Here is a 21,354-nt window from a genome sequence, read left to right as displayed (position 1 = left end):
CGCTATGTAACGACCGAGCGTTCGTCCCGCTCGGTCGCTACGTAGCAACAGAGCTCAAGCCAAGGCTCGGTCGCTACGTAGCGACCGAGCTCGAGCCAAAGCTCGGTCGCTACGTAGCGACCGAGCGATCATCCCGCTCGGGCGATACGTAGCGACCGAGCTCAAGCCAAAGCTCGGTCGCTACGTAGCGACCGAGCGATGGTCCCACTCGAGCCAAAGCTCGGACGCTACGTAGCGACCGAGCTCGAGCCAAAGCTCGGACGCTACGTAGCGACCGAGCTCGAGACAAAGCTCGGACGCTACGTAGCGACCGAGCTCGAGCCAAAGCTCGGTCGCTATGTAGCGACCGAGCGATCGTCCCGCTCGGTCGCTACGTAGCGACCGAGCTCGAGCCAAAGCTCAGACGCTACGTAGCGACCGAGCGTTCGTCCCGCTCGGTCGCTACGTAGCGACCTAGCTCAAGCCAAAGCTCGGTCGCTACATAGCGACCGAGCGCTCGTCATGCTCGGTCGCTACGTAGCGACCGAGCTCAAGCCAAAGCTCGGTCGCTATGTAGCAACCGAGCGCTCGTCCCGCTCGGTCGCTACGTAGCGACCGGGCTCGAGCCGAAGTTCGGTCGCTGTGTAGCGATTGAACTCTTCCGAACATCGACAGACATCAATCCATGCATTCTCGTCAAATCTTCGAATGCCATCTCCCGAAGACCGTAGCAAGCTCAGTCCATGTTTTCCGCTATTCTAACTCATCGATCAAACTTCGCGGATTAGAAACCGCAGAAAATTCTTAGTAAACGTGTCGAGTCGGAAGACGGCCCAAAGGTACCTAAAACACGACTCGAGGCCCATCCTACGATTTTCCTAACCAAAAGCCCGTAAACCACAGCATGGTTTACGCTTGGCCCACATGGAAGGATAAATGTCAAGTTTCCGCGGATAAATACGGAAGTTTTGAAGATAATTGTGAAGATCTGGAAAAATGGAATATCTCCATTTTTATGCTATGACGGCTTAAGGGCAGAAGAGTAAAAGCGTAAACCGACCTTGGAGCTAGTATATAAGGAGTCCTAGGCGAGGAGCATGGGAGGAGAACTTTTTCAGAGCAAACTTAGCACTTAGAGCAATTTAGGCAATTTTCCGTTTTTGTTATTTCGAGCTGCGACTCAATTAGGTTTAGCCGTCTTAGGGTTACTAGAACTAGGAATCTCGCCGACAGCTCTCGAGCCCAGGCTTGTACCTTGTTGTAAACGCTCATACGCAAATTCGGAATAAGATCTTCTTTGCTCTCTTTTTCGATTTCTTATACTTTATCGTTGTTATTCTCGTGTTCTGATTGCTTGACGTGTGGTAATTAGCAGATATCCGGGTCCTCTGGGAAATTAGGGTTTTCCTAGTTTCCTTATTTAAACGGAAATCGACAGTGCGAATTTTGGTTCCCACAGTTCCCACAGTTCCCACAATTTCGGTTCCCACGGATCAATCTAACCCGCAAAATCCACTCAACGATCAAGAACGGTATGCAAGATTCGATGTGTGCGAACGTCATCTCATTCAAGGGGGGAGAAACGATCGATCGATCCAAACCTCGAAACGATCTCCTTTTGTTATCGAGTTGATGATTCGAGATATCGACGTCGCTAGAGTGCTAATCGATACGGAAGCTCGGCCGATATCATCTTCAAAGACACTCTTGAAAAGATGGGGATCAATCAATCCGAAGTCACGAAATGCCCAAGCCCACTGCTAGGACTTTCGGGAAAAACGACCATGGCCTATGGATCGATTAGACTCGCTGTCAAAGCCGGAACCGTGACGAACGTCACAGAGTTTCTAGTCGTTGACCACCCCGCATCTTACAACGTTATCATGGGAACGCCATGGCTGAACACCATGCGCGCAATCCCATCAACCTACCATCTTTGCCTCAAGTTCCCGACCCCTAACGGAGTCGAGGTAATTTGGGGAAATCCGAGAGTTTCACAGGTTTGTTTCGCCGCCCAACTAAAACGAAAGAGACCGATCCTCAAAATCACTCCTAAGAAAGCGGAGAAAAAGACCTCCAGCAAAGATACGCGAAGTCAGGATTCAGCGGAATTCTTCTGGCAGTCTCGCAGCATCGCAGCTCTAGATGAAAAACGCGAGCCAACATGCGAACCCGTGGTAACGATCTGTCTCGACGAAGCCTTCCCAGAATGCTGCGTCGAGATTGGAGCCAATCTCCACGAGCCTTTAAGGACAGAACTCATAACCTGTCTTAAAAAGAACCTTAATACTTTCGCATGGGCTGCGGAAGATATGCCGGGAATCGACATTAACATAACATGTCACGAGCTGAATATCGACCCAACATTCAAACCCGTCAAACAGAAAAGACGGAAGCTAGGACCCGAACGTGCTGCCGCAGTAAACGATGAGGTCGAAAAATTGCTTAAAGTTGGGTCGATAAGAGAAGTAAGATACCCAGACTGGCTCGCCAACCCCGTAGTAGTCAAAAAGAAAAACGGGAAGTGGCGAGTTTGCGTAGATTTTACCGACCTAAACAAGGCATGTCCAAAGGATAGCTTCCCTCTACCACATATTGATCGATTGGTAGAAGCAACAGCGGGCAACGAACTCTTATCCTTCATGGATGCCTTCTCAGGTTATAATCAAATTAGGATGAATCCCGACGATCGTGAGAAGACTGCGTTCATTACCGATCGCGAAACTTATTGCTATAAGGTAATGCCCTTCGGCCTCAAAAACGCTGGAGCAACTTACCAACGACTCGTGAACCGAATGTTCTCCAAACAACTCGGAAAAACGATGGAAGTTTATATCGACGACATGCTCGTCAAATCCCTCAAAGCAAGAGATCACGTGTCACATCTCGAAGAATGCTTTGCACAACTAAATTCCCATAACATGAAGCTCAACCCGGCAAAATGTAGATTCGCCGTGGCATCAGGGGAATTCCTCGGCTACTTGGTCACATACCGCGGCATCGAAGCAAATCCAAAACAGATCAACGCACTAATCGAGATGGCTTCACCAAAGAATAAGCGGGAAGTCCAAAGACTGACCGGCAGAATCGCAGCGCTTAACCGATTTATTTCACGATCAACAGATAAGTGCCTGCCCTTCTACGACGTCCTGCGAGGAAATAAAAAATTCGAATGGTCGGAAGAGTGTGAAAACGCCTTCCAACAGCTGAAGCGTTATTTAGCTACTCCTCCAGTCCTCGCAAAACTTGTGGAAGGGGAGCCTTTATTCTTGTACATCGCTGTGTCGGCAACGGCCGTAAGCGTAGTCTTGATCAGGGAAGAACGCGGGGAGCAGAAACCTATTTTCTACATAGGCACAACCTTGCTGGATGCCGAATCTAGGTATCCATTGATGGAAAAATTGGCATGCGCGGTCGTAACATCGGCCCGAAAACTAAGACCATATTTCCACCCACACAATCGTCATCCTCACGACTTTTCCCTTACGGACAATTTTGCATAGCCCAAGTCAATCAGGCCGACTGGCTAAGTGGGCAGTCGAGTTGAGCGAGTATGACATCGAATACCGACCGAGGACGAGCGCAAAATCACAAGTGCTCGCAGACTTCTTGGTCGAACTTCCAACGGGAACAATAACCAATGAGGAACCAAATTCCACCTGACTCCTCCACGTCGACGGATCCTCATCCAAGCAAGGATCAGGTATCGGAATCCGTCTCACATCTCCAACGAGCGAGATCTTGGAACAATCGTTCAGCTGGAATTCCATGCCTCAAACAACGAGGCCGAATACGAAGAATTAATCGCAGGGCTACGTTTGGCTCACGGCTTAAAAATACGTAACCTCCACGCTTACTGCGACTCCCAGTTAGTGGCCAGTCAATTCAGCGGAGAGTATGAAGCCAGAGACGAAAGGATGGACGCGTACCTCAAACTAGTCCAAGGTCTAGCTCAAGACTTTGACTGTTTTGCCCTTACGCGGATCCCCCGTTCCGAGAACGTCCAGGCGGACGCCCTCGCGGCCCTAGCATCAAGTTCCGATCCCGGACTCAAAAGGGTAATTCCGGTCGAGTTCATCGAACATATGAGCATCGGACCACCAATCGTCGTCAATCTCATAGAGGGTCAAGATGACGAGGAAGAAGAAAACGCGATACCACCACCATCGGAGCAATCTGATTACGGCTGCGATACCCCATGGTTTCCGACGATTCGAGACTACATTGTCGACGGGCAACTGCCCGCCGAAAAATGGGCAGCTCGCAAGGTCCGAACACAGGCTGCGCGCTACGTAACAATGGACGGCGAAATCTACAAATGCAGATTCTCCGGACCACTGATGACGTGCCTGGAAGGAGAAAAGGCGAGAAAAGTAATGGAGGAAATACATTCCGGCTCCTGCGGGAACCATTCCGGCGGAAGATCACTAGCCGTAAAAATCAAACGTCATGGATACTATTGGCCAACAATGATCGGAGATTGTGAGAAATTCGCACGAAAATGCGAAAAATGCCAAAGACATGCACCAACCATCCGACAACCGGCCGAAGTTCTTTCCTCCATCACATCGCCCTTCCCCTTTATGCGCTGGGCCATGGATATTGTCGGACCTCTGCATAATTCAAAGCAAAAGCGTTTCCTTCTAGTCCTTACCGATGGGTAGAGGCGGACTCGTACGCAAGTATAAAGGACGTCCAAGTCGAGAATTTCGTATGGAAAAACATCATCTGTAGGCATGGAGTTCCTTACGAGATCGTAACCGATAACGGATCTCAGTTCATCTCCACCCGATTCGAGGCATTCTGCGAAAAATAGAAAATACGACTCAACAAGTCAACTCCCAGATATCCGCAGTGCAACGGACAGGCTGAAACAATCAACAAGACCATTCTCGACAGACTGAAGAAACGTTTAGAGGCCAAAAAACGCAGATGGGCCGACGAACTCGAGGGAGTCCTCTGGTCTCACCGTACCACCCCAAGACGAGCAACGGGAGAAACTCCCTTCGCTCTGGTATACGGCACGTAATGCATGATTCTCGCGGAAGTAGAATTTCCCGATGTTCGAAGAAGGTTATTACCCGAACGAGAGGAACTCAACAATGCTATGCTCTTGGATGATCTCGACCTCATTAACGAGCGCTGAGATCGAGCGCTCATCCGAATTCAAAACTACCAGCACGCCGCTGCAAAATACTATAATTCCAACGTACGGAATCGTAGGTTCAATCAGGGAGATCTGGTCCTTCGCAAAGTCTTCCAAAACACCGCTGAACGAAACGTGGGAAAACTCGGAGCAAACTGGGAAGGCCCCTATAAAATTGAAAAAGTCGTCCGACCAGGTTCTTACGAAATAGCCAACATGCAAGGCATAAAAATTCCTAGAACCTGGAACGCGATGCATCTCAAAAAATACTATCACTAAACAAACCAACTCGCAATCACTGAACTACGAGACGGCTTGATCTCCGCAAGGAGTACGTAGGCAGTTTGTCAAAAGGCAAATTCAGCTGTCCCCCCTCATTAAAAAGGGGGGGGGGAAGTGGGTACGTATACTCGTATACTCCCAAAAAATCGAAAAAACTTCTTACCACGCTCTTGGTGTTTTCAAAACATCCTCACCCGTAAAATCAGAACGAGGTCTTCGGAAATTAGTCGGCCGCTTAGGAGAAGCAACCTTTAGCATCGCGAGACGTCACAAAAGATGCCTCAAAGTTTATTTCCTCCGAGCAGACGAAACCTCCGTCACAAAAAAGACATATATATGCACACACTAACACTTATTTTGCGCAAAATATTCAAAACAACGGCACGCGCCACCAAGTCCGATGCTGATCACATCGAACTCACAAACGTCCTAAACAGACATAGCCATCTCACGGAGATGACTCTCTTACATCCGACACAAGGATAATAGCGCTATAAAAGAAATCTGAAATTTTGGTCTAGCACTTCCGGTCTCCGGAGCGATGCTCGATTCGTATCAAACAAGTCGTATAAGCCGAGAACCTATCGCGGACTTTACATCGATACGAATCAGGAAGAAATTGCGACAGGAAAAAGATAGACGGTTAGCGACCGAGCTCGAGCCAAATCTCGGTCGCTACGTAGCGACCGAGCGATCGTCCCGCTCGGTCGCTATGTAGCGATCGTCCCGCTCGGTCGCTACGTAGCGACCGAGCGCTCGTCCCGCTCGGTCGCTACATAGCGACCGAGCGCTCGTCCCGCTCGTTCGCTACATAGCGACCGAGCTCGAGCCAAAGCTCGGTCGCTACGTAGCGACCGAGCGCTCGTCCCGCTAGGTCACTACGTAGCGACCAAGTTCGAGCCAAAGCTCGGTCGCTACATAGCGACCGAGCGATCGTCCCGCTCGATCGCTACGTAGCGACCGAGCGTTCGTCCCGCTCGGTCGCTACGTAGCAACCGAGCTCAAGCCAAGGCTCGGTCGCTACGTAGCGACCGAGCTCGAGCCAAAGCTCGGTCGCTACGTAGCGACCGAGCGATCATCCCGCTCGGGCGATACGTAGCGACCGAGCTCAAGCCAAAGCTCGGTCGCTACGTAGCGACCGAGCGATGGTCCCACTCGAGCCAAAGCTCGGACGCTACGTAGCGACCGAGCTCGAGCCAAAGCTCGGACGCTACGTAGCGACCGAGCTCGAGCCAAAGCTCGGACGCTACGTAGCGACCGAGCTCGAGCCAAAGCTCGGTCGCTATGTAGCGACCGAGCGATCGTCCCGCTCGGTCGCTACGTAGCGACCGAGCTCGAGCCAAAGCTCGGACGCTACGTAGCGACCGAGCGTTCGTCCCGCTCGGTCGCTACGTAGCGACCTAGCTCAAGCCAAAGCTCGGTCGCTACATAGCGACCGAGCGCTCGTCATGCTCGGTCGCTACGTAGCGACCGAGCTCAAGCCAAAGCTCGGTCGCTATGTAGCAACCGAGCGCTCGTCCCGCTCGGTCGCTACGTAGCGACCGGGCTCGAGCCGAAGTTTGGTCGCTGTGTAGCGATTGAACTCTTCCGAACATCGACAGACATCAATCCATGCATTCTCGTCAAATCTTCGAATGCCATCTCCCGAAGACCGTAGCAAGCTCAGTCCATGTTTTCCGCTATTCTAACTCATCGATCAAACTTCACGGATTAGAAACCGCGGAAAATTCTTAGTAAACGTGTCGAGTCGGAAGACGGCCCAAAGGTACCTAAAACACGACTCGAGGCCCATCCTACAATTTTCCTAACCAAAAGCCCGTAAACCACAGCATGGTTTACGCTTGGCCCACATGGAAGGATAAATGTCAAGTTTCCGCGGATAAATACGGAAGTTTTGAAGATAATTGTGAAGATCTGGAAAAATGGAATATCTCCATTTTTATGCTATGACGGCTTAAGGGCAGAAGAGTAAAAGCGTAAACCGACCTTGGAGCTAGTATATAAGGAGTCCTATGCGAGGAGCATGGGAGGAGAACTTTTTCAGAGCAAACTTAGCACTTAGAGCAATTTAGGCAATTTTCCGTTTTTGTTATTTCGAGCTGCGACTCAATTAGGTTTAGCCGTCTTAGGGTTACTAGAACTAGGAATCTCGCCGACAGCTCTCGAGCCCAGGCTTGTACCTTGTTGTAAACGCTCATACGCAAATTCGGAATAAGATCTTCTTTGCTCTCTTTTTCGATTTCTTATACTTTATCGTTGTTATTCTCGTGTTCTGATTGCTTGACGTGTGGTAATTAGCAGATATCCGGGTCCTCTGGGAAATTAGGGTTTTCCTAGTTTCCTTATTTAAACGGAAATCGACAGTGCAAATTTTGGTTCCCACAGTTCCCACAATTTCGGTTCCCACGGATCAATCTAACCCGCAAAATCCACTCAACGATCAAGAACGGTATGCAAGATTCGATGTGTGCGAACGTCATCTCATTCAAGGGGGGGAGAAACGATCGATCGATCCAAACCTCGAAACGATCTCCTTTTGTTATCGAGTTGATGATTCGAGATATCGACGTCGCTAGAGTGCTAATCGATACCGGAAGCTCGGCCGATATCATCTTCAAAGACACTCTTGAAAAGATGGGGATCAATCAATCCGAAGTCACGAAATGCCCAAGCCCACTGCTAGGACTTTCGGGAAAAACGACCATGGCCTATGGATCGATTAGACTCGCTGTCAAAGCCGGAACTGTGACGAACGTCACAGACCATCATGTTAGACCTGTGTTTAAAAAGGCGCATTGTGCTCCATGGCGATGAGGTATGTGCCTTGCGCCATGCGCCATGGCGCACCGAGGCGCTCGCCTTGAAGACCACTTGAAACTGTGCATGCATGGTCATCTTCTAGCTTCTCTATTATCCTCCGTCTTCAAACGACATCTTAACTGAAAGACTCTACCCCATTGGGTTATTACTCTCAGTTTATTTACGCCAGCTTTACCGAGTCTCTTTTGAGTCGATCGAATCTTAATCCATCATCATCATCATCATCATCATCATCATCATCATCATCATCATCATTCAAAACCTGAAAGCTCTGTCGCTATGCCATCACCGGCTCTAAAAACAGATAGAGACTGATTTCCAAGGAAAAGAGATGAAGACAACCTAGCTCAAACTAATCGGAATCCAAATATATACTAAAGAAAACCGTATATAGCTTTATTCAACCAAATCATAAAAAAGATAAGAGTGATAAGTGGTTTTGATTTAGTTGAAGTTTACATTTTAAAATCGCCTTGGGAAAACAAAAATTCCCATAGCAAAGACAAAAAAACCGACTTAGCGGAAATATAGATCGATCCATGGATCGAATATTTACAACAAAAATAAAAAAGTTGGTGGTGACCGACGACGGTACCGCTACCAACCACTGAAACCACATGCTTTTCTAGAGGTTCTAGTTCTAGTGAGAGGTTGGAGAAAAAGAAACTAGAGAGAAAAAATGTTGTTGATGCTTCACGTCTGTTCCTGAATCCGATGATCCCTGAACCTACCCATTTTACTGAAAGGTTTTTCTTTTCTTATGATTTATATATTATTACATGCGTATCTTTTATATCTAATTTTTAAAATGTCTAAATTTTACTGATCTTAATGCATTTAAGGCTGTCAAATGACGATCTCTCTGTTGCTCTGGTCCAAAAACCATCTGGAAAGAAAGATGGTAAAAAGCATTTATACAACTGGAATGATGCTGAGATCAAAACAATTTCAGAAGCCGCTGAGACCACTCAGGTACATTTTGGTTATGAGCATTGTAAAACAAATCGTTTTTAATTTTATAAAATGTTTAGGTGGAGATTTGCAAAATCATATGTACTATTGAAGCAATAGATACAGATTGGTCTTGGTTCTACATTGGTTGTAACCGACACCAAAAACGTGTCAATAAGATTCCTAATGTGGATTATGGAAGGATGACAAAGAAAGATAAGCCTTTGTTTCGTTGTGAACATTGTCGTTCAAATATCAATACGGTTGGACCCAAGTAAGTTGTGATATTTACTTAAACTAATTCTTGTGAGTTTACGTATTTTATTTTATCCAATTATTCTTTCTATATCCTGAGTTTTTGTTTTTTTTTAATAGATTCAAGCTACATTTGGTTGTCAAAGATGACTCTGCAACATGTAATTTGATGTTGCTAGGCTCTGTTGGTAAGTCTATCGTTGCAGTGGATGCTGAAGAATTATGGGATGGCTCTTATGAGGAGGTATATTTTTATATGAATTTGTGTTTTGCTGTTACTTTTTCCCACGATAATAGTTAAGATTTAACTCCTTATATTTCTTCTTTCTATCAGACTGAAGATCCAGAGATACTATCAGAACCTATTCTTAGTTTGGTTGGAAAGTCTTTCTGTTTTGGTATTTCCATAACCTCAGACAATGTCACAAATAGTTCATACACTTTTGTTGTTTTAGAGGTTTGTACTGGAGATAAAGTTCTTACTATCGAGACTGACTCTCAATTTAATTCTGATATGGTCACTACTTCTTCCACCATGTCATCTGGATCAGTAAGTATATTTTTTTATTTATTAAGTGTTTGCCTTACATGTTTTTATTACTGTGTGTGTTATCATAGTTTCTAACAAAACCTAAAATTTTAAATGGATTTAGGCCATGATGTTGGATCAAATTTCATTTGATGAGTGTCCAACTCCTATAACAAAGCGCAAGGAAGATAATTACGACCTACAGGACCTAACATCTTCTTCTAAGAAACAATGCATCAAGATCATCAAACAAGAGAAGATCAAGAATGATTAGGCTGAAGATCTAAGAAGTTTCTTTCCGATATCGGACTCCTTTCCCTATTTTCAAGTTGTTATGCTTTGATTTATTCCGTACTTTCGATTTGAGGCTTTCTGTTTTTTTTTTTTTTTTTTTTTGTGTTATTTGAATTTCCTATATTTAATAATAAGCTGGGTTTTTATGTGGATTGCATTAAAATGATGAGATATATTAGATGCATCCTATATTTTTAGTTTATGTTTCAAAATTTAATTTAAACTAATATAATTTAATGACTAATTACTAATCAAAACAATCGTATTCAGTTCACACAACAACCTAACTAACCAATCAACTCTTATAGTTCTAAAGTAAAACTATACTAACTTGCGTAAATCTAAATGTCTCAAACTGACAAAAGAATAACATTGTTTAGAATAGTGTACTTGTCTTAAAGAGTATGAATGTTCGAATCTGCTCCATCTTTGTGACTCATGCATCTGTACTTTTACTAACAAAAGCAATATCTATTTACATGCAGTCAGAGTAGGAATCTATATAAATGTCATACAAACCCCAATTAATGTTACAGATGTTTAGAAATAACAATTACTAATTAAACTTCCTAATTATAACTATTATCCTAACTTTAAGCTAAGTATATATTGTCAATCTTAAATTACACCCCGAAAATTAAGAGATTACCTCAATATATGCAAATCTAATCTGTTGCTTTCCCATTCTTCCCACAATTTTTTCTTCCTTGTGGTCGTACAAGGAACATTCCTTGATCCAATCACTCAACTGATGAATCGCAAGAGAGGAAACGTCCATGAAGGATTTGACACTGCCAAAAAAAAACAAAACCGCATCATGCAGTGATATGCCTAACCTTGAAGAGATTCAGAGGTTTTCTAATCTCATCTCAATCCAGCCGATTCCATTAAGTTCAATTTACTTTAGACTCTTCGAAACTATTGAGAATCAACATGTTCCAAACTACACTATTCCTCCATATCAACAAATACGCAAGCTTTCACCACAAACACCTTTAAATAAAAGAAGATGTATCCTTGGTAAGTGATTCATCTAAAATGACCTATTAACTATCATCATGTACAATTTGGTAGTTCTATAAAATGTATTTCAATTTCTAATGTTTCTAAGGTCTCGAAAAGATAAAAGACCAAGTGAATGACACCCCAGTGTTAAGCAGATGCTTGACCTCATTATCAAGTAAGTGTTTGTTTGGGTGATATCTGTATATATGCTCTAACCTGTTCATTTTTCAAACTCATTTTAACTTTCTTTAATATTATAACAGAGGATCTACAAAAGAGGAGTTTTGAATCTATGAGAACTAAGGGATACCATCAAACCAGAAGTTCAAGAAATGTATTGAAAGACATTACTAATATAGCACATCTGACGGGAAAAAAATGCATATCATCGTCATCTACATTTGATCCATCAGCTCAGTCCATACAAGAAGAAGATGGATTAGTCGGAACTGATTTGTTTGGAGGTAGCCAATCTTTTATCAAGAGTACGGTTTTTTAACTCTTGACGGGACTTACAAATAATTGAATTTTTTTTTCTCAGGGTTCATTGATACAGATAGCCAGCAAGTTTTTGAATGTTCTTCTCTAGAGAATACTGATACTGAAAATGGGGACTCTGATTTAGATGATCCTATGGATTATGAGCCAGAGGTTGAGCCAAACAATAGTGAGAGAGTGGCACCTAATTCAGAACATATTGTTGGTGTTGTAAAGGCGCCAAAACCACCTAACCAAAAGTGTTTTAGTGAAAACGGTATTGATTCTGTGTGTTTTCTTGATTCATTAACACATTTCGTGTTCATCTTCGTCTAATTTAAGCATGTTTCTATTTTGATATTTGATTTTTGTAGAGTACTTAGATGAAGGTGATCCGGACTACAACTGTTCTCATTGTGGTGCTATCATGTGGTATGGAGAACGGCTAAACAAGCGGAGAAACGCAAAGAATCCTACATTTTCATTATGTTGTATGCAAGGACAAGTGAAATTGCCGTTGTTGAAGGAACCACCACCAGTTTTAAAAATCTCTTGCAAGGAGATGATCCAAGAAGCAGACATTTTCAACGACATATAAGGCCGTACAATATGGTTTTTTCCTTCACTTCTCTTGGTGAAAGAGTAGAGAGGTCTCTGAAAAAAGGTAGAGGCCCTGATATGTTTCAGCTTGAAGGGGAAAATTATCATTTATTGGGTGCGGGTATCACACGACCTGAGGGGAGTGAACCAAAGTTTGGACAGCTATATATAGTTGATACGGAGAATGAAGTTGAGAACAGAGCAAATTGTTTAAGGTATAAGTTTTTTTTTTTACGAAACTTTGGTTTTAATAGTTTAGATAACTAACATTGTTCTTTTAAATTTTTTTTTATAGCTTGGGTAAACGGCCATTCCAGGTCAAGAAAAATGATCATCTCAGAAAAGATATTATAGAGACTTTGATGAAGATGTTGAATGAAATCAACCCATATGTTAAAAAGTTTAGATCAGCCAGAGACCGCTTCAATACAGATCCTGAAAATTCTTTTCATATGAGGATTGTTAGTGAGAGGTTAAAGGATGGAAGGACGTATAACACACCCACAGCCTCTGAGGTTGCTGCGCTGATTCCTAGAGATTTTAGTCTTGATATGGACAAAAGAGATATTGTTCTTCAAAAAAATTCAGGAAAACTACTGAGGATAAACGAGATTCATGCTTCATATCTTGCACTTCAGTATCCTCTTTTGTTTACATATGGTGAAGATGGATTCAGACTTGGTATTAAGAAAGGAGCAACAGAGAAGACAAAAAAAAACAGAAGAAGCCTAATATCAGTATGAGGCAATGGTTTGCTTTTCGCCTGCATGAGCGTAAGAACGAATCGCATTCTCTCCTACATTCTAGAAGACTATTTCAGCAGTTTGTGGTGGATGCCTTCACAACGATTGAGTCTAATCGTTTGCGATATCTGAAGTTAAACCAGCCTTCTTTGCGATCAAATAGCTATGATTCTATTAAAGAATCTGAGAACGCAGGAAAAGTGGATATGAATGGGCAAGGAACTGAGTTTACATTACCAGCTTCATTCGTAGGGAGTCCTAGATATATGAAGAATTGTTACTTGGATGCTATGGCAATATGTAAGCATTTTGGATTCCCTGATTTTTTCATCACTTTCACATGTAATCCCAAATGGCCAGAGATCACAAGATATGTTAAGGCAAGGAAGCTAAAGGCTGAAGACAGATCAGACATTATCTGTAGGATTTTCAAGATCAAACTTGATTCATTGATGGATACTCTAACCAAAAAAAAATATTTTGGGAGAGACACAGTCATGTAAGTTAAACCTGTCTGATCTGTATATTTAAATTGTATTCCTTACGTTTATGTTTATTTATATTTTGACTGAAATGTTTTTTTAAACAGCTATGTACACAATTGAGTTCCAGAAACGGGGTTTACCACATGCTCACATTCTCTTATTCATGAAGAAGTTAAAGAAGCCTACAACAGACGATATTGACAACATCATTTCCGCTGAGATTCCTAACAAGAAGGATGAACCAGAACTGTATGAGGTCATTAAAGATATGATGATTCATGGTCCATGTGGACGAGCTAATACTAATTCTCCATGTATGGAGAATGGCCGTTGCTCTAAGTCATATCCAAAATCATTTTCTGAGAAGACTACTATTAATAAGGAAGGATTTTCGGTTTACAAGAGGTGTGAGCTGTCAGAGAACTTTGTTATGAAGAATGGAGTGAGATGTGACAATCGGAGTGTCATTCCTTATAACCGAAAGTTATCTCTTCTTTACAGAGCTCATATCAACGTCGAGTGGTGCAACCAAGTTGGGTCTATAAAGTATTTATTCAAATACATTAATAAAGGACAAGATTGTGTCACAGTTGCTGTTGAACCACCAGACAACATTGTTGCAAGTGAGTTAGGAGATGTTGAGCTTAATAAAGAGAATCTTGATAAGAAACGGAATGAGCTCAAGGAATTCTTCGATTGCAGGTAAGATTAGCATTGTTTTTCTTTACAGTATACCATTTCATTAATTAAGCTGCGATTTTTAAACATATTTTTTTTTCAGATACGTGTCAACGTGTGAAGGAACATGGAGAGTATTCAAATTTCCTATTCACTATCGATCAACTGCTGTTGAGAAGCTTAGTTTCCATCTCCCCGGAAAGCAAGTTATTACATTCAAAGGGAAAGATAAATTGAAGGCAGTTGTCACCCGGAAGCTCATTGAAAATACAATGTTCTTAGCTTGGTTTGAGTTGAACAAGATTGACTCCTTCGCAAGAACATTGACCTATGCTCAGATCACAAGCTTATATACTTACGACAAAAGGTCAAAGAAGTTCAACAGGAGGAAACGGGGATTTTCTTTGGGGAGGATTAACTATGCTCCTAGGAGCCAAGAAGATGCTTATTACTTGCGTGTATTGTTGAATGTTGTCAGAGGACCCACAAGTTATGAGGACATTAAAATATACCTAGATGTTCTCTATCCGAGCTACAAAGAAGCATGTTATTCTCGTGGGTTATTAGATGATGATCAGGAGTACATTGATGACATAGTAAGACGAAGTTTTGAGAGCACATCAAGTGAGCTCCAGAAAGTGTTTGTTATGATGCTTATGAGTAACACTTTGTCTAAACCAGAGTCTGTATGGGAAAACACTTGGATGTTTTTGTCTGAAGATATCGAGCACTCTAGGAGAATGAATTTTAATAGACCAGGTATGTTTTTAGTTTATGACCTGAGATTGTTAAATTTAGATACATTATTTTTGAGTTTCCAGACTTATAATTTTGCTTGCTTTCTTGCCTTTTGCATATTCATTGTAGGTCTGTTGTTGAGTGATGAGGACAAAAAAAAGTATGCTTTACTTGAGATTGAAAAAATATTGAAAAGGTCTGGAACTTCTCTCGCCAAATTTGATAATATGCCTAGACCGCCAAAGACAAGTAGCCACGATGAAAATGTTTTGGTGCTAGATGAACGCAGCTATGAGCGATCTGCTTTGTTAGAGACTCTTCGAAGAGATCTTCCGAAGATGACATGCAAGCAAAGAAAGATATATGAGGAGATTCTTTCTGCTGTTAATAAAGGAGATGGTGCAATGTTTTTTGTCAGTGGTTTTGGTATAATAGGGAAAACTTTCCTATGGAAATTTCTTTCTGCAGCTATCAGATCTAGAGGAGATATTGTTCTGACCGTGGCTTCAAGCGGCATTGCATCACTGTTGTTGCCTGGTGGTCGGACAGCACATTCCAGATTCGGCATTCCTCTAAATCCAGACGAGTTTTCTTCATGTACAATGAAGCATGGAAGTGACCAAGCTAATTTAGTGAAAGCATAATCACTTATCATCTGGGATGAAGCCCCTATGATGAGCAAGCATTGTTTTGAGGCTTTTGATAAAAGTTTATCTGATATTGTTCGGAAACACGACATCCAACCATTCGGTGGAAAGGTTATCGTGTTTGGTGGTGATTTTAGGCAGGTTTTGCCTGTTATAAATGGTGCTGGTAGAGCTGAATAGTTATGGCCTCACTTAACTCATCCTATCTTTGGACGCACTGCAAAGTTCTTAAGCTCTCCAAGAATATGAGATTGCTATCAGCAGGATTGTCACCAGCAGAGGCAGAAGATCTTAAAAATTTTCAGAGTGGATATTAAAAGTTGGTGATGGTAAACTTTCAGAGCCTAATGATGGTGAGGCAGAGATTGAAATTGCCTCTGAATTTTTGATTACAGACTGTAATGATCCTATAGAAGCAATCAGCGAAGAGATTTATGGCACATCAACTTCATTGCATGAAAAGAAAGAGGCCAAGTTTTTTCAAGAGAGAGCTATCCTCTGTCCAACTAACGAGGATGTTAATACAGTTAATGATTATATGTTGGACAAGCTAGAAGGTGAATTTCGCTATTTTCATCTATTGATTTTGCTTTCTTTGTATTTGAGTCTTATTCTCCAAATTATGTTGTTTTCTATTTCAGGTGAGGAAAAAACTTATAACAGTGCTGATAGCATTGATCCTGCAGATACAAGTTCTGTGAATAATGAAGCTCTTAGTGCGGATTTTCTAAACACAATTAAGGTTCCTGGTTTACCAAACCATAGTATTAGACTAAAGGTTGGTTGTCCTGTTATGGTTCTGAGAAACATAGCTCCTTCTGATGGCTTAATGAATGGGACGAGACTGCAGATCACTCAGCTAATGGATTTTATGGTTCAAGCTAGGATTATAACAGGAGAGAGGATTGGGGAGATAGTTGATATTCCTAGATTGCTAATAACCCCTTCTGACACCAGATTGCCTTTCAAAATGAGAAGAAGACAACTGCCTCTTGTTGTGGCTTTCGCAATCACAATCAACAAAAGTCAAGGGCAATCACTATCTCAAGTAGGTCTTTATCTACCAAGACCAGTATTTTCACATGGTCAGTTATATGTTGCTGTTTCTAGAGTGACTTCCAAAAGAGGATTGAAAATTCTGATTTTAGACGAAGATGGGAAACCACAAAAACAAACTAAGAATGTAGTTTTCAAAGAAGTTTTCGACAACCTTTAACAAATGAGGTAATAAGTTATGTCTTTTCATATTTTTGATGTCATATACAGTTTTTGTTTGGATGTGATCTTTGTTTTAAAAACCAGGAAATGTGTTTGAACTCGCCAATTACATATAATAAAAACTATTTGTTCTTTGCAGATCTCAGAAGTTCACGTGTTCTATGGTGGAAGCATGCTTGCTGGTTCACAAAGTTCTCTAATAGTTATGCAAACAACATTTGTTTTCTTTTCCAACGAATCTGGAATGCAATAAGTTTGTTATTATTTTGATTTAGACAGATGCATGAGTTTTTTGGTCTTTAAAACCATATCGAAATAAAGCGCATGTTTTATAAGACTATCATCAACATATACCCTTACCAAGCAACACTCAAGCAATTCAAAACAAAGCATATTGACTAAAGCCAGGGTTCTCTAATCTAAAACCTTATTCTACACTTTCCTACTTCAGAAACCTTACGACTTACTTAGAAGAGATAAGTAATAACTAACCGTATTATAAGATGTTGATCCCCAATGGTTGTTGTCTTCTTTTTCATCTTGATAACTGATACTTTGACCTTTCCACGTCCAACATCATGCTACAGATTTAGAACGTTTAAAATCAGGGCTTATCTCTGTTCAACAAACCATGGGACCTCAACAAGAACAAATTAGTAACTTCCTCTGTTAAATCCTTAAAGCAAATATCTAACACTTTACCTGATTTGTCCTGTGTCGTAGTAATAACATGGATTCCTCGCAGGAACCAGTGGTAGTAACAGCTTGCAATATCAGCATCAGCCGACTCTCCCTCTTCTTTCATAAGTTCACTCCATCTTGATAAGTTGATTCCCCTGGAAATGATTCTTGTGTAAGGAAAAAAACATTAAAGTAATTTCCCTACAAAGAACTTTACTTTGACTTACGACTTACTCAAACATGTTACTTGAGCCAGTGATCCTCACAACACACAGGTCAATCTTACACTTCTCTTTTAGCATTGCATCCTGTGACACAAAAAATTACAACATGATTTTCCTTGCATTGGTAAAAGAAGAGCCTGAAAAACATGAGCTTTCTTAGGCTAGCATAAATATCAGAACAACACTTCACATATATATAGAAAAAACTATTTTACTTCTATATTGCTTGGTGATGGATCTTCCTCTACCAAATACTTGGAGTTGAGTTTGTTATTGAAAGCAGCTACCTGTTTAAGAAAGAAATAGATTAATCCACAGTGGCTTGTAGCTTTATTTTCAGTAGATCACAAAATGTCAATCACGCAGACTGGAACAAGCATCAGAAACTTACAGCAGTTTTGTTCGCATCCTCTATTCCGAACAAGGTCAAGAATGGCTCGCAAGGTTCTCATTTGTTATATCAATGTATATAAACATGATCTGCAAGAAAATAAATAATATACATTAAGAGTATATGTTTGTTCTAAATCCTACTAGCCCTTTTAGACTCAGTGTCAGAAGTGCCTTCGATTTAAACCTTCTTGCAACATCTTCAAGAAGCTGAGCCATACTCTGAAAATCATAAATTTTGGCAAAGATTATAACCTAACCAAGGAAGAAAAATGAAAAACAGAAGTACGATTAAGCACACAAAGATAGATTGCCAGCTGGTATTCTTTTACAAACTGCAGTGACAAAATCTTCAAACCTGAAGCTTAACAGGACTGGAATAAACCCAAGCAGTATTGCTTTCACTCGATTTTGTAATCAAGGGAAACTTGTTCTTGCCTAGAATCTCCAATATCTTATTCTTCTTCATTTTGTAAGATCCATCTACATGAACCACACAAGAATTTTCATCATGATTCCAATAAACCATCACAACAAAAAAATCTTAACAAAATATCAAACATAACAACAAGAAAGGTCTTCCACAATCAGCAGCAAGATTACCATACTAAGTGTACCTTTCCGCCTTAGTTTTAACCATGCAAATAAACACATCACTAGCCTTGAGCTCAGGAAACAGAAGTATCGCAACACCATTAACAGCGTTATAAGTCATCTGATTCTTTTCCGATCTGAAACCACTTGAGGTCATTTCTTCGTGATTAAACAGGAGACGGTATCTATCTATCCAATTGTAGTGTCTTCGTATTACAAAACTGTAGAAAATCATAACAAATAACACAAATTAGAACAACTAACCGTGAATGTAGAAAGTTAAACATAAATCTACAAACTTGAACCTATATTTGAGATCTCCACAAGTAATCAATAGATCTATCTTCTTTCATCCTTTGAGTGAAAAATTCACAGCAGTTTATGGATTTGTCGACGAGATTAATGGAAGGCACCGACAAAGAGATCGACTGGATCAAGAGATCTTTCGTCGAAAAAAAAAGACGTAGAAGGTTTGGTGTTTCTGTTTATTTCCCGGAAAAAGTGTAAATGGGCTTTGATGACTGTTTATAGTCCATTATAATTTGGGCTAAATATTAAAATTACTACACTTATCTAATCTAAAAAATGTGGGTTGGGTTACATAATATATTTTATTTGTTGCTCACAATATTATTTTCTTGAATTATGTTAAAAATAAAATTCTTGAGTTAGTAATACAACCTATGTTTGAATAATTTGATTAAACTTCTAAAATCTACACTAAACACTCTAATATTTTACCCTATAATATTTTTAAAACCAAATTTTAGTGAAAAAAAAATACAAAGAAAAAACACAAGACAACGTTATAATCTAAAATTTAACACAAAACAAAATGAACACCAAACACCAATGTCAGAACTTACTAACATATAAAATCATCATTAATTTTACAACAAACAAAACAAATTGAATTAATGGTTTCATACTCCCGCGCGGGCGCGCGGGTCAAAATCTAGTCTTGTGTTAAAACTGAACACAAGCACACTAACTCTCTCTTTGTCTTTGTTCCTGTAGAGAGAGAAGAGAGCAAACTTTAGTTGCCTACATTGTTACTTTTTTCCAACTCTTTTCTATTAGAGTTGGATGCATTACAACATCATACACACATACATTTTTTTAGTAAATGTATCAACTTACTAAACCTACATTGCTTACACAACTTCTTCTAGACTATATTGTAAGAATATTTTTTATTTTTTTATGACATGTGTCTTTCTTTAATTATAAAGATTAAGTTAAAATTAAAATTATGAGTTATTAAAGACGATACCACGATGGATCGGTTTCGATTAAAGTCATTAGAATTCATGTGTATTGATAATCTTCCTTATTTACCTAATATATAAAGACACATGTATGATGGTAGTTATTTTATGTGGTTTTTCATATTTATTGTCTCACTTTACATGAAGTATCTCTTTATATATTTTCTAAGAGACCTAACCAAGAGACACCACTTAATAACTACCATCACACATGTGTTTTTACATATTAGGTAAGGAAAGAGGGTTATCAATAGACTCGAATTCTAATGACTTTAATCGAAACCGATCCATAACTGAAACCATAGGCAAAGACAAAACTTGATGATCGCTCTTCACCATGTGTCTTTCTCGGCTACTCGCTGACTCAAAGAGAATACTTGTGTTTGGAACCTACTACAGGCCCGATCTACAACTCCCGACATGTTCAGTTTGTCGAGAACTCATACCTCTTTCGCCGTGATCAACCCAAGTCATCATTTTCACCGACTATTCCTCCTGCAGAATCCTCTGCAAACACCTATCCACTAACCATGCATGTTCCCATCTGGCTACTTGTATCTACTAGTTCACCAGCACCACCGAGCTTGGAATCATCACCATACTATTCCTCGCAGAGATTGGCTGGTATCCACAAAGGTTTCTTGGGATAGACGAGCTCTGCTCTACCGCTGATACTGCAAAATTTACCGGAGTTGCTTGGGATAGACAATATCTGCTCTACCGCTGATACTGCAAAATTTATCGGAGTTTCTTGGGATAGACAATCTCTGCTCTACCGCTGATATTGCAGAATTTACCGGAGATGGTGATGGCACTATAGTCTGGTGATGATCCATGCACGGTGGCGCTGGTGAACTAGTAGATACGAGTGGCCGGATGGGAACATGCATGGCTATTGGATATGTGTTTGTGGAGGTTTCTACAGGAGGAATAGTTGGTAAAGATGATAACTTGGGTTGATCATTGCAAAAGAGTATGAGTTCTCGACAAACCAAACATGTCGGGAGTTGTAGATCCGGCCTGTAGTAGGTTCCAAACACAAGTATGAACTTTGAGTCAGTGAGTAGATGAGAAAGACGCATGGTGAAGAGTGATCATCAAGTTTTGGATTTGCATATGGTCTCAGCCATGGGAAGCATAAGCACCCAAAAACCCAAAGTTTAAAGTAGTTTGGCGATTGGTTGAAGAGCTTAATGTATGGAGATATGTTGTTGAGCATTGGAGACGACAGTCTATTTATGACAAAGACGGCAATAGCGAAAGCATAATGCTAGTAGGTTTTTGGGACTCTTACTTAATTGAGTAAGGTAAGGCCAGTATCTACAATGTGGCGATGCTTTCTCTTACCGA

At 41.1% G+C, this 21,354-nt stretch overlaps 1 long non-coding RNA gene and 1 pseudogene across 1 annotated transcript; one reads left to right on the top strand and one right to left on the bottom strand.

The window, feature by feature from the left end:
• Positions 1 to 9,522: 9,522 nt before the first annotated feature.
• LOC117128171 lies at positions 9,523 to 11,047 on the bottom strand. Its single transcript, XR_004451367.1, has 2 exons — positions 10,906 to 11,047; positions 9,523 to 10,711 (listed from the first exon to the last, which is right to left on the bottom strand). It is a non-coding gene; the product is annotated as an uncharacterized LOC117128171 (long non-coding RNA).
• An 836-nt stretch (positions 11,048 to 11,883) lies between these two features.
• Positions 11,884 to 19,508, top strand: LOC103848637 (annotated as a pseudogene).
• The last annotated feature ends 1,846 nt before the right edge of the window (positions 19,509 to 21,354 follow it).

Source organism: Brassica rapa, chromosome A09 (assembly GCF_000309985.2).
Source record: "Brassica rapa cultivar Chiifu-401-42 chromosome A09, CAAS_Brap_v3.01, whole genome shotgun sequence".
NCBI lineage: Eukaryota > Viridiplantae > Streptophyta > Magnoliopsida > Brassicales > Brassicaceae > Brassica > Brassica rapa.
This window is presented reverse-complemented; position numbering and strand designations above follow the sequence as displayed.